Source organism: Ranitomeya variabilis, chromosome 2 (assembly GCF_051348905.1).
Source record: "Ranitomeya variabilis isolate aRanVar5 chromosome 2, aRanVar5.hap1, whole genome shotgun sequence".
In the NCBI taxonomy this organism is placed as follows: domain Eukaryota; kingdom Metazoa; phylum Chordata; class Amphibia; order Anura; family Dendrobatidae; genus Ranitomeya; species Ranitomeya variabilis.
In genome coordinates, this window is record NC_135233.1 from 1,113,062,478 (window position 1) to 1,113,076,603 (window position 14,126).

The 14,126-nt window shown below is 36.3% G+C and overlaps 1 protein-coding gene across 1 annotated transcript in view; it reads right to left on the bottom strand.

Moving 5' to 3' along the window:
- Positions 1 to 14,126, bottom strand: part of LOC143808886 (uncharacterized) — a 266,593-nt gene that overhangs the window by 238,891 nt on the left and 13,576 nt on the right. The gene's annotated exons all lie outside the window — the stretch shown is intronic.

Genomic DNA, 14,126 nt, shown 5'->3' on the forward strand with positions numbered 1-14,126 from the left:
GGAGAACTCGGAAGGGAAGGAGCACTGTTTTAGTTTTTCAAAGCAGAATTGGCTGGAATTGAGATTGGACGCCATGTCGCGTTTGGAGAGCCCCTGATGTGCCGAAACAGTGGAAACTGCCCAATTCTAACTGAAACCCTAACCCCAACCTTAACCCCAGCCCTAACCCCAACCCTAGCCCTAACCCCAACCCTAACCGTAGCCCTAACCCTAACGGGTAAATGGAAATAAATACATTTTTACATTTTTTTATTATTTTTCGCTAACCAAGGGGGTGATGAAGGGGGGTTTGATTTACTTTTATAGCGTTTTTTTGGCGGATTTTTATGGTTGGCAGCCATCACACACTGAAAGACGCTTTTTATTACAAAAAATAGTTTTTGCATCACCACATTTTGAGAGCTATAATTTTTCCATATTTTGGTCCACAGAGTCATGTGAGATCTTGTTTTTTGCGGGACGAGTTGACGTTTTTATTGGTACCATTTTCGGGTACATGACATTTTTTGATCGCTTTTTATTCCGATTTTTGGAAGGCGGAATGAACAAAAACCAGCAATTCCTGAAATTCTTTTAGGGGGGGCCTCTATACCATTCCACGTGTGGTAAAATTGATAAAGCAGTTTTATTCTTCAGGTCAGTACGATTACAGCGATATCTCATTTATATCATTTTTTTATGTTTTGGCGCTTTTACACAATAAAAACTATTTTATATAAAAAAATTATTGTTTTTGCATCGCTTTATTCTGAGAGCTATAATTTTTTTATTTTTTCGCTGATGACGCTGTATGGCGGCTTTTTTTTGCGGGACAAGATGACGTTTTCAACGGTACCATGGTTATTTATATCCGTCTTTTTGATCGCGTGTTATTCTACTTTTTGTTCGCCTGTATGATAATAAAACGTTGTTTTTTGCCTTTTTTTTTTGCGGTGTTCACTGAAGGGGTTAACTAGTGGGATAGTTTTATAGAGCGGGTCATTACGGACGCGGCGATACCAAATGTGTGTACTTCTATTGTTTTTTATTTACATAAATAAATGGATTTATTGGGAAATGTTTTTTTTTTCTTTATTTGGGGATTTTTTTATTTTATTTTTATACATTGTATTTTTTTTTTTTTTTACTTTTTACCATTGTCCCAGGGGGGGACATCACTGTATTACATCAGATCGTTGATCTGACAGTGTGCATAGCACTCTGTCAGATCAACGATCTGACAGGCACGTTCCACAGGCTTGCCGGTGCCTGCTATTAGGAACTCTCAGCAGGCGCCGGCTAGCCAGGTCAGTAAATGACCCGGAAGGAGTCCCGCGGCCATCTTGGATCCGTTGCTCCGGTGGGAGAGCGCAGGGAGCCCCCGTCCCTGCGCCATCCACCTCTATGCCGCTGTCACTATTGACAGCGGCATCAGAGGGGTTAAATGCCCGCGATCGGCGATAGCGCCGATCGTGGGCATTGCTACGGGGTGTCAGCTGTCATATACAGCTGACACCCGTACCCGATCACCGTGGCGCTCAGCGGGAGACCGCGGTGATCGATGAGCCGTACTAGTACTGCGGCTGGCACTAATGCAGTGCCGGCAGCGCCATACTAGTACGGCTCATGGCGCGAAAGGGTTAAAAGTCATTGTGGTAATGTCTATAACTAAAATTACAAAAATGTTGTCTCTGTCCAAATATATATGGACCTAAGTGTATGTACACATATATACACATTTCACCACAACCTTTATAAATGCTTAGGAAGCCATTACAGGTATTTTTTGTTAATTAGACTAATTTACTGAGATAATGACTTTTGGGTTTTCATTGGCTGTAAGCCATAATCATCGACATTAACAGAAATAAACACATGAAATAGATCAGTGTGTAATGACTCTATAGAATATAGGAGATTCACTATTTGTATTGAAGAAATGAAATAGATTATCATCAAAAAGTAAATTTAATTTAGTGAGAAGCACTTATACAAGAGTTTACCTCTCCACTCAGCAGATAATAGAAATATAGAAGAGTTTACCTCTCCACTCAGCAGATAATAGAAATATAGAAGAGTTTACCTCTCCACTCAGCAGATAATAATAGAAATATAGAAGAGTTTACCTCTCCACTCAGCAGATAATAGAAATATAGAAGAGTTTACCTCTCCACTCAGCAGATAATAGAAATATAGAAGAGTTTACCTCTCCACTCAGCAGATAATAATAGTAATATAGAAGAGTTTACCTCTCCACTCAGCAGATAATAGATATATAGAAGAGTTTACCTCTCCACTCAGCAGATAATAGAAATATAGAAGAGTTTACCTCTCCACTCAGCAGATAATAGAAATATAGAAGAGTTTACCTCTCCACTCAGCAGGTAATAATAGAAATATAGAGGAGTTTACCTCTCCACTCAGCAGATAATAATAGAAATATAGAAGAGTTTACCTCTCCACTCAGCAGATAATAATAGAAATATAGAAGAGTTTACCTCTCCACTCAGCAGATAATAATAGAAATATAGAAGAGTTTACCTCTCCACTCAGCAGATAATAATAGAAATATAGAAGAGTTTACCTCTCCACTCAGCAGATAATAGAAATATAGAAGAGTTTACCTCTCCACTCAGCAGATAATAATAGAAATATAGAAGAGTTTACCTCTCCACTCAGCAGATAATAATAGAAATATAGAAGAGTTTACCTCTCCACTCAGCAGATAATAATAGAAATATAGAAGAGTTTACCTCTCCGCTCAGCAGATAATAATAGAAATATAGAAGAGTTTACCTCTCCACTCAGCAGATAATAATAGAAATATAGAAGAGTTTACCTCTCCACTCAGCAGATAATAATAGAAATATAGAAGAGTTTACCTCTCCACTCAGCAGATAATAATAGAAATATAGAAGAGTTTACCTCTCCACTCAGCAGATAATAATAGAAATATAGAAGAGTTTACCTCTCCACTCAGCAGATAATAATAGAAATATAGAAGAGTTTACCTCTCCACTCAGCAGATAATAGAAATATAGAAGAGTTTACCTCTCCCCTCAGCAGATAATAATAGAAATATAGAAGAGTTTACCTCTCCACTCAGCAGGTAATGATAGATATATAGAAGAGTTTACCTCTCCACTCAGCAGATAATAGAAATATAGAAGAGTTTACCTCTCCACTCAGCAAATAATAATAGATATATAGAAGAGTTTACCTCTCCACTCAGCAGATAATAATGGAAATATAGAAGAGTTTACCTCTCCACTCAGCAGATAATAGAAATATAGAAGAGTTTACCTCTCCACTCAGCAGATAATAATAGATATATAGAAGAGTTTACCTCTCCACTCAGCAAATAATAGAAATATAGAAGAGTTTACCTCTCCACTCAGCAAATAATAGAAATATAGAAGAGTTTACCTCTCCACTCAGCAGATAATAATAGAAATATAGAAGAGTTTACCTCTCCACTCAGCAGATAATAATAGAAATATAGAAGAGTTTACCTCTCCACTCAGCAGATAATAATAGATATATAGAAGAGTTTACCTCTCCGCTCAGCAGATAATAATAGAAATATAGAAGAGTTTACCTCTCCACTCAGCAGATAATAATAGAAATATAGAAGAGTTTACCTGTCCACTCAGCAGATAATAATAGAAATATAGAAGAGTTTACCTCTCCACTCAGCAGATAATAGAAATATAGAAGAGTTTACCTCTCCACTCAGCAGATAATAATAGAAATATAGAAGAGTTTACCTCTCCACTCAGCAGATAATAATAGATATATAGAAGAGTTTACCTCTCCACTCAGCAGATAATAATAGAAATATAGAAGAGTTTACCTCTCCACTCAGCAGATAATGATAGAAATATAGAAGAGTTTACCTCTCCACTCAGCAGATAATAATAGAAATATAGAAGAGTTTACCTCTCCGCTCAGCTGATAATAATAGAAATATAGAAGAGTTTACCTCTCCGCTCAGCAGATAGAAATATAGAAGAGTTTACCTCTCCACTCAGCAGATAATAATAGAAATATAGAAGAGTTTACCTCTCCACTCAGCAGATAATAATAGAAATATAGAAGAGTTTACCTCTCCACTCAGCAGATAATAATAGAAATATAGAAGAGTTTACCTCTCCACTCAGCAGATAATAATAGAAATATAGAAGAGTTTACCTCTCCGCTCAGCAGATAATGATAGAAATATAGAAGAGTTTACCTCTCCGCTCAGCAGATAATGATAGAAATATAGAAGAGTTTACCTCTCCACTCAGCAGATAATAGAAATATAGAAGAGTTTACCTCTCCACTCAGCAGATAATAATAGAAATATAGAAGAGTTTACCTCTCCGCTCAGCAGATAATGATAGAAATATAGAAGAGTTTACCTCTCCACTCAGCAGATAATAATAGATACATAGAAGAGTTTACCTCTCCACTCAGCAGATAATAATAGAAATATAGAAGAATTTACCTCTCCACTCAGCAGATAATGATAGAAATATAGAAGAGTTTACCTCTCCACTCAGCAGATAATAATAGAAATATAGAAGAGTTTACCTCTCCACTCAGCAGATAATAATAGAAATATAGAAGAGTTTACCTCTCCACTCAGCAGATAATAATAGAAATATAGAAGAGTTTACCTCTCCGCTCAGCAGATAATAGAAATATAGAAGAGTTTACCTCTCCACTCAGCAGATAATAATAGAAATATAGAAGAGTTTACCTCTCCACTCAGCAGATAATAATAGAAATATAGAAGAGTTTACCTATCCGCTCAGCAGATAATAATAGAAATATAGAAGAGTTTACCTCTCCACTCAGCAGATAATAATAGAAATATAGAAGAGTTTACCTCTCCACTCAGCCGATAATGATAGAAATATAGAAGAGTTTACCTCTCCACTCAGCAGATAATAGAAATATAGAAGAGTTTACCTCTCCACTCAGCAGATAATAGATATATAGAAGAGTTTACCTCTCCACTCAGCAGATAATGATAGAAATATAGAAGAGTTTACCTCTCCACTCAGCAGATAATAGAAATATAGAAGAGTTTACCTCTCCTCTCACCAGATAATAGAAATATAGAAGAGTTTACCTCTCCACTCAGCAGATAATAGAAATAAAGAAGAGTTTACCTCTCCACTCAGCAGATAATAGAAATATAGAAGAGTTTACCTCTCCACTCAGCCGATAATGATAGAAATATAGAAGAGTTTACCTCTCCACTCACCAGATAATAGAAATATAGAAGAGTTTACCTCTCCACTCAGCAGATAATAGAAATATAGAAGAGTTTACCTCTCCACTCAGCAGATAATAGAAATATAGAAGAGTTTACCTCTCCACTCAGCCGATAATGATAGAAATATAGAAGAGTTTACCTCTCCACTCAGCAGATAATAGAAATATAGAAGAGTTTACCTCTCCACTCAGCAGATAATAGAAATATAGAAGAGTTTACCTCTCCACTCAGCAGATAATAGAAATATAGAAGAGTTTACCTCTCCTCTCACCAGATAATAGAAATATAGAAGAGTTTACCTCTCCACTCAGCAGATAATAGAAATATAGAAGAGTTTACCTCTCCACTCAGCAGATAATAGATATATAGAAGAGTTTACCTCTCCACTCAGCAGATAATGATAGAAATATAGAAGAGTTTACCTCTCCACTCAGCAGATATTAGAAATATAGAAGAGTTTACCTCTCCACTCAGCAGATAATAGAAATATAGAAGAGTTTACCTCTCCGCTCAGCAGATAATAATAGAAATATAGAAGAGTTTACCTCTCCACTCAGCAGATAATAGAAATATAGAAGAGTTTACCTCTCCACTCAGCAGATAATGATAGAAAAATAGAAGAGTTTACCTCTCCACTCAGCAGATAATAGAAATATAGAAGAGTTTACCTCTCCACTCAGCAGATAATAGAAATATAGAAGAGTTTACCTCTCCACTCAGCAGATAATAGAAATATAGAAGAGTTTACCTCTCCACTCAGCAGATAATAGAAATATAGAAGAGTTTACCTCTCCACTCAGCAGATAATAATAGAAATATAGAAGAGTTTACCTCTCCGCTCAGCTGATAATAATAGAAATATAGAAGAGTTTACCTCTCCACTCAGCAGATAATAGAAATATAGAAGAGTTTACCTCTCCACTCAGCAGATAATAATAGAAATATAGAAGAGTTTACCTCTCCGCTCAGCTGATAATAATAGAAATATAGAAGAGTTTACCTCTCCGCTCAGCAGATAATAATAGATATATAGAAGAGTTTACCTCTCCACTCAGCAGATAATAGAAATATAGAAGAGTTTACCTCTCCACTCAGCAGATAATAATAGAAATATAGAAGAGTTTACCTCTCCGCTCAGCTGATAATAATAGAAATATAGAAGAGTTTACCTCTCCGCTCAGCAGATAGAAATATAGAAGAGTTTACCTCTCCGCTCAGCAGATAATAGAAATATAGAAGAGTTTACCTCTCCACTCAGCAGATAATAGAAATATAGAAGAGTTTACCTCTCCACTCAGCAGATAATAATAGAAATATAGAAGAGTTTACCTCTCCGCTCAGCTGATAATAATAGAAATATAGAAGAGTTTACCTCTCCGCTCAGCAGATAATAATAGATATATAGAAGAGTTTACCTCTCCACTCAGCAGATAATAATAGAAATATAGAAGAGTTTACCTCTCCACTCAGCAGATAATAATAGAAATATACAAGAGTTTACCTCTCCACTCAGCAGATAATAATAGAAATATAGAGGAGTTTACCTCTCCACTCAGCAGATAATAGAAATATAGAAGAGTTTACCTCTCCACTCAGCAAATAATAGAAATATAGAAGAGTTTACCTCTCCGCTCAGCAGATAATAGAAATATAGAAGAGTTTACCTCTCCACTCAGCAAATAATAGAAATATAGAAGAGTTTACCTCTCCACTCAGCAGATAATAATAGAAATATAGAAGAGTTTACCTCTCCACTCAGCAGATAATAGAAATATAGAAGAGTTTACCTCTCCACTCAGCAGATAATAATAGAAATATAGAAGAGTTTACCTCTCCACTCAGCAGATAATAATAGAAATATAGAAGAGTTTACCTCTCCACTCAGCAGATAATAATAGAAATATAGAAGAGTTTACCTCTCCACTCAGCAGATAATAATAGAAATATAGAAGAGTTTACCTCTCCACTCAGCAGATAATAATAGAAATATAGAAGAGTTTACCTCTCCACTCAGCAGATAATAATAGATACATAGAAGAGTTTACCTCTCCGCTCAGCAGATAATAGAAATATAGAAGAGTTTACCTCTCCACTCAGCAGGTAATAATAGAAATATAGAAGAGTTTACCTCTCCACTCAGCAGGTAATAGAAATATAGAAGAGTTTACCTCTCCACTCAGCAGATAATAATAGGAATATAGAAGAGTTTACCTCTCCACTCAGCAGATAATAATAGAAATATAGAAGAGTTTACCTCTCCGCTCAGCAGATAATGATAGAAATATAGAAGAGTTTACCTCTCCACTCAGCAGATAATAGAAATATAGAAGAGTTTACCTCTCCACTCAGCAGATAATAATAGAAATATAGAAGAGTTTACCTCTCCACTCAGCAGATAATAGAAATATAGAAGAGTTTACCTCTCCACTCAGCAGATAATAATAGAAATATAGAAGAGTTTACCTCTCCGCTCAGCTGATAATAATAGAAATATAGAAGAGTTTACCTCTCCGCTCAGCAGATAATAATAGATATATAGAAGAGTTTACCTCTCCACTCAGCAGATAATAATAGAAATATAGAAGAGTTTACCTCTCCACTCAGCAAATAATAGAAATATAGAAGAGTTTACCTCTCCGCTCAGCAGATAATAGAAATATAGAAGAGTTTACCTCTCCACTCAGCAAATAATAGAAATATAGAAGAGTTTACCTCTCCGCTCAGCAGATAATAGAAATATAGAAGAGTTTACCTCTCCACTCAGCAAATAATAGAAATATAGAAGAGTTTACCTCTCCACTCAGCAGATAATAATAGAAATATAGAAGAGTTTACCTCTCCACTCAGCATATAATAGAAATATAGAAGAGTTTCCCTCTCCACTCAGCAGATAATAATAGAAATATAGAAGAGTTTACCTCTCCACTCAGCAAATAATAGAAATATAGAAGAGTTTACCTCTCCGCTCAGCAGATAATAGAAATATAGAAGAGTTTACCTCTCCACTCAGCAGATAATAATAGAAATATAGAAGAGTTTACCTCTCCACTCAGCAGATAATAATAGAAATATAGAAGAATTTATCTCTCCACTCAGCAGATAATAATAGAAATATAGAAGAGTTTACCTCTCCACTCAGCAGATAATAATAGGAATATAGAAGAGTTTACCTCTCCACTCAGCAGATAATGATAGAAATATAGAAGAGTTTACCTCTCCACTCAGCAGATAATAGAAATATAGAAGAGTTTACCTCTCCACTCACCGGATAATAGAAATATAGAAGAGTTTACCTCTCCACTCAGCAGATAATAGAAATATAGAAGAGTTTACCTCTCCACTCAGCAGATAATAGAAATATAGAAGAGTTTACCTCTCCACTCAGCAGATAATAATAGAAATATAGAAGAGTTTACCTCTCCGCTCAGCTGATAATAATAGAAATATAGAAGAGTTTACCTCTCCACTCAGCAGATAATAGAAATATAGAAGAGTTTACCTCTCCGCTCAGCAGATAATAGAAATATAGAAGAGTTTAACTCTCCACTCAGCAGATAATAATAGAAATATAGAAGAGTTTACCTCTCCGCTCAGCTGATAATAATAGAAATATAGAAGAGTTTACCTCTCCACTCAGCAGATAATAGAAATATAGAAGAGTTTAACTCTCCACTCAGCAGATAATAGAAATATAGAAGAGTTTACCTCTCCACTCAGCAGATAATAATAGAAATATAGAAGAGTTTACCTCTCCGCTCAGCTGATAATAATAGAAATATAGAAGAGTTTACCTCTCCGCTCAGCAGATAATAATAGAAATATAGAAGAGTTTACCTCTCCACTCAGCAGATAATAATAGATATATAGAAGAGTTTACCTCTCCACTCAGCAGATAATAATAGAAATATAGAAGAGTTTACCTCTCCACTCAGCATATAATAGAAATATAGAAGAGTTTACCTCTCCGCTCAGCAGATAATAGAAATATAGAAGAGTTTACCTCTCCACTCAGCAAATAATAGAAATATAGAAGAGTTTACCTCTCCGCTCAGCAGATAATAATAGAAATATAGAAGAGTTTACCTCTCCGCTCAGCAGATAATAGAAATATAGAAGAGTTTACCTCTCCACTCAGCAAATAATAGAAATATAGAAGAGTTTACCTCTCCACTCAGCAGATAATAATAGAAATATAGAAGAGTTTACCTCTCCACTCAGCAGATAATAATAGAAATATAGAAGAGTTTACCTCTCCACTCAGCATATAATAGAAATATAGAAGAGTTTACCTCTCCACTCAGCAAATAATAGAAATATAGAAGAGTTTACCTCTCCGCTCAGCAGATAATAGAAATATAGAAGAGTTTACCTCTCCACTCAGCAGATAATAATAGAAATATAGAAGAGTTTACCTCTCCACTCAGCAGATAATAATAGAAATATAGAAGAGTTTACCTCTCCACTCAGCAGATAATAATAGAAATATAGAAGAGTTTACCTCTCCGCTCAGCAGAGAATAATAGAGATATATTAGAGTTTACCTCTCCACTCAGCAGATAATGATAGAAATATAGAAGAGTTTACCTCTCCACTCAGCAGATAATAGAAATATAGAAGAGTTTACCTCTCCACTCAGCAGATAATAGAAATATAGAAGAGTTTACCTCTCCACTCAGCAGATACTAGAAATATAAAAGAGTTTACCTCTCCACTCAGCAGATAATAGGAATATAGAAGAGTTTACCTCTCCACTCAGCAGATAATAATAGAAATATAGAAGAGTTTACCTCTCCACTCAGCAGATAATAGAAATATAGAAGAGTTTACCTCTCCGCTCAGCAGATAATAGAAATATAGAAGAGTTTACCTCTCCACTCAGCCAATAATGATAGAAATATAGAAGAGTTTACCTCTCCACTCAGCAGATAATAGAAATATAGAAGAGTTTACCTCTCCACTCAGCAGATAATAGAAATATATAAGAGTTTACCTCTCCGCTCAGCAGATAATGATAGAAATATAGAAGAGTTTACCTCTCCACTCAGCAGATAATAGAAATATAGAAGAGTTTACCTCTCCACTCAGCAGATAATGATAGAAATATAGAAGAGTTTACCTCTCCGCTCAGCAGATAATAGAAATATAGAAGAGTTTACCTCTCCACTCAGCAGATAATAGAAATATAGAAGAGTTTACCTCTCCGCTCAGCAGATAATAGAAATATAGAAGAGTTTACCTCTCCACTCAGCAGATAATAGAAATATAGAAGAGTTTACCTCTCCACTCAGCAGATAATAATAGAAATATAGAAGAGTTTACCTCTCCGCTCAGCAGATAATAGAAATATAGAAGAGTTTACCTCTCCACTCAGCAGATAATAGAAATATAGAAGAGTTTACCTCTCCACTCAGCAGATAATAATAGAAATATAGAAGAGTTTACCTCTCCGCTCAGCTGATAATAATAGAAATATAGAAGAGTTTACCTCTCCGCTCAGCAGATAATAATAGATATATAGAAGAGTTTACCTCTCCACTCAGCAAATAATAGAAATATAGAAGAGTTTACCTCTCCACTCAGCAGATAATGATAGAAATATAGAAGAGTTTACCTCTCCGCTCAGCAGATAATAGAAATATAGAAGAGTTTACCTCTCCGCTCAGCAGATAATAATAGAAATATAGAAGAGTTTACCTCTCCACTCAGCAGATAATAGAAATATAGAAGAGTTTACCTCTCCACTCAGCAGATAATAATAGAAATATAGAAGAGTTTACCTCTCCACTCAGCAGATAATAATAGAAATATAGAAGAGTTTACCTCTCCACTCAGCAGATAATAATAGAAATATAGAAGAGTTTACCTCTCCACTCAGCAGATAATAGAAATATAGAAGAGTTTACCTCTCCACTCAGCAGATAATAATAGAAATATAGAAGAGTTTACCTCTCCACTCAGCAGATAATAGAAATATAGAAGAGTTTACCTCTCCACTCAGCAGATAATAATAGAAATATAGAAGAGTTTACCTCTCCACTCAGCAGATAATAGAAATATAGAAGAGTTTACCTCTCCACTCAGCAGATAATAATAGAAATATAGAAGAGTTTACCTCTCCACTCAGCAGATAATAGAAATATAGAAGAGTTTACCTCTCCACTCAGCAGATAATAATAGAAATATAGAAGAGTTTACCTCTCCACTCAGCAGATAATAGAAATATAGAAGATTATGTCAGTGGTCAAGAAAAAATGTGGCGCTGCACAGCCTCTGAACTGAGCGCAATGTATAAAACAGAGTCAATTGTGGGTGTTTTTTTCTTTCTGGTTGCAACTTCAGTAGCTGGAGGTGCTCGCATGAAAAACAGGCATTCCAGTACAAATACAAAAGAAGATATGCGGCAGCACTCACCAGATGACGTGGTTCAGTCCTTTATTGAAGATAAAAGATTCATTACAGCATGTTCACGGCACGGGGGAGTACGGACATAGAGGAAGTGAGCAGGGATCGACAACAGCTGTTTCGCGCTATTCCAGCGCTTCTACAGGTCTAACACACTGGGAAATGACGCCGGCAGAAGTAGGTGAGTCATGGCTGGACCCTCCCACCGCAACCACACGTCATTAACCCAATGTTGCCAGGTACACCATGTGCAAAACATAAAAAACATGAATAAATTAGTTAAATCATGTTACAAACTACATATACATTAAAAACAAGTAGAACCCTGAAAGATATTAATAGAATCGATAATACGGGCCAACTATTGGAAATCCTTCTTCTCCTATTAGTAAGCTATAACACAGTCTTAGAATGGATCTGAACTGATGAATGCAAAACAGGCAAACAAATATATATATATATAGATATAGGTGAACAGACTCCTAGATAGCCAAATTTGTACACTATTATATAAAATACAAAAGTACAACAATAGGACATTAATTAATTAATCAATGAATCTTCATATCTGTCCATCTGCTGGAGGAAAAAACAAAGAGGCAGAACAAAATAGAATAAGCCAATAATCATCATAAGAATACAGACATGTCAGTTCTCTCATTAAAGCCGGCAGGACCTGCTGCCTGTGTCTGCAGAATCCACCGCGCTTCTCGTCTCAGGAGAAGTCTATGTAGGTCCCCTCCTCGTGCGGGTAGTTTGACCCTCTCTAGCCCTGCAAAAGTGAGGACATCAGCCCTACCATCGTGTGTGTCCCTAATATGATTGATGAGTCTGGGTACACCTTTCCCTGTACGAATAGACCTGAGGTGCTCCCTAAAACGCACAAACATCTGACGCTTAGTTTTTCCCACATAGAATCTCTTGCAAGGGCAAAAAACGGCGTAAACGACATAATCTGTCCTGCAAGAGATAAACTGCTGAACTTGATGTTGTACAGGACCTATGTTGAGGACTCGCCCAGTGATGTGACTACTGCAAAAGTTGCAGTGGCCGCAACGAAAATTACCTTTTGGAGGCAATTGCTCCAACCAATTCGACCGTACGTCTGATATCCGGTTGCGGACCAGAATGTCCCTGATACGAGTACTCCGTCTATTTGAAATTAGAGGGCCCCCTGCAGCCCTCCCTGAGAGATCCTTATCTCGTTCTAACACATGCCAATGTCCACGAAACGAGGCTCGTATTGCTTGATCTAATGGGCCATATCTAAAACAAAAATTGAACCGAGGTTCATTAGTTTTTTTGATGGCTAATGGGCCCTCCTGCACCCGATTCCTAGCGTCTTGCAATAGAGTATCGGGATAACCTCTATCCCGTAATCTTTGGCACAATTCCCCAGATTGTTGCTCAAAACCTTCTTGCGTACTATTTATTCTCCGTGTACGGAGTAGTTGACTAAAGGGTAGGGCACGTTTTGTATGTACAGGGTGAAAACTGTTGTAGTGTAGAACAGCGTTGGAGGCAGTAGGTTTACGGTAAATGGAAGTACAAATGTCCCCATCCTGAATAGTGACAGACACGTCCAAGAACTCTAATTTTTCTCTCCCAAATACGGAGGTAAAGCGCATCCCCATATTATTAGTGACATTGAGATAGTCTACAAACTTTTCAAAAACCTCCTCAGTTCCGTCCCAGCAGATAATGATAGAAATATAGAAGAGTTTACCTCTCCACTCAGCAGATAATAATAGAAATATAGAAGAGTTTACCTCTCCGCTCAGCAGATAATAATAGATATATAGAAGAGTTTACCTCTCCACTCAGCAGATAATAGAAATATAGAAGAGTTTACCTCTCCACTCAGCAGATAATAGAAATATAGAAGAGTTTACCTCTCCACTCAGCAGATAATAATAGAAATATAGAAGAGTTTACCTCTCCACTCAGCAGATAATAGAAATATAGAAGAGTTTACCTCTCCACTCAGCAGATAATAGAAATATAGAAGAGTTTACCTCTCCACTCAGCAGATAATAGAAATATAGAAGAGTTTACCTCTCCACTCAGCAGATAATAATAGAAATATAGAAGAGTTTACCTCTCCACTCAGCAGATAATAGAAATATAGAAGAGTTTACCTCTCCACTCAGCAGATAATAGAAATATAGAAGAGTTTACCTCTCCACTCAGCAGATAATAATAGAAATATAGAAGAGTTTACCTCTCCACTCAGCAGATAATAATAGAAATATAGAAGAGTTTACCTCTCCACTCAGCAGATAATAATAGATATATAGAAGAGTTTACCTCTCCACTCAGCAGATAATAATAGAAATATAGAAGAGTTTACCTCTCCACTCAGCAGATAATAATAGAAATATAGAAGAGTTTACCTCTCCGCTCAGCAGATAATAGATATATAGAAGAGTTTACCTCTCCACTCAGCAGATAATAATAGAAATATAGAAGAGTTTACCTC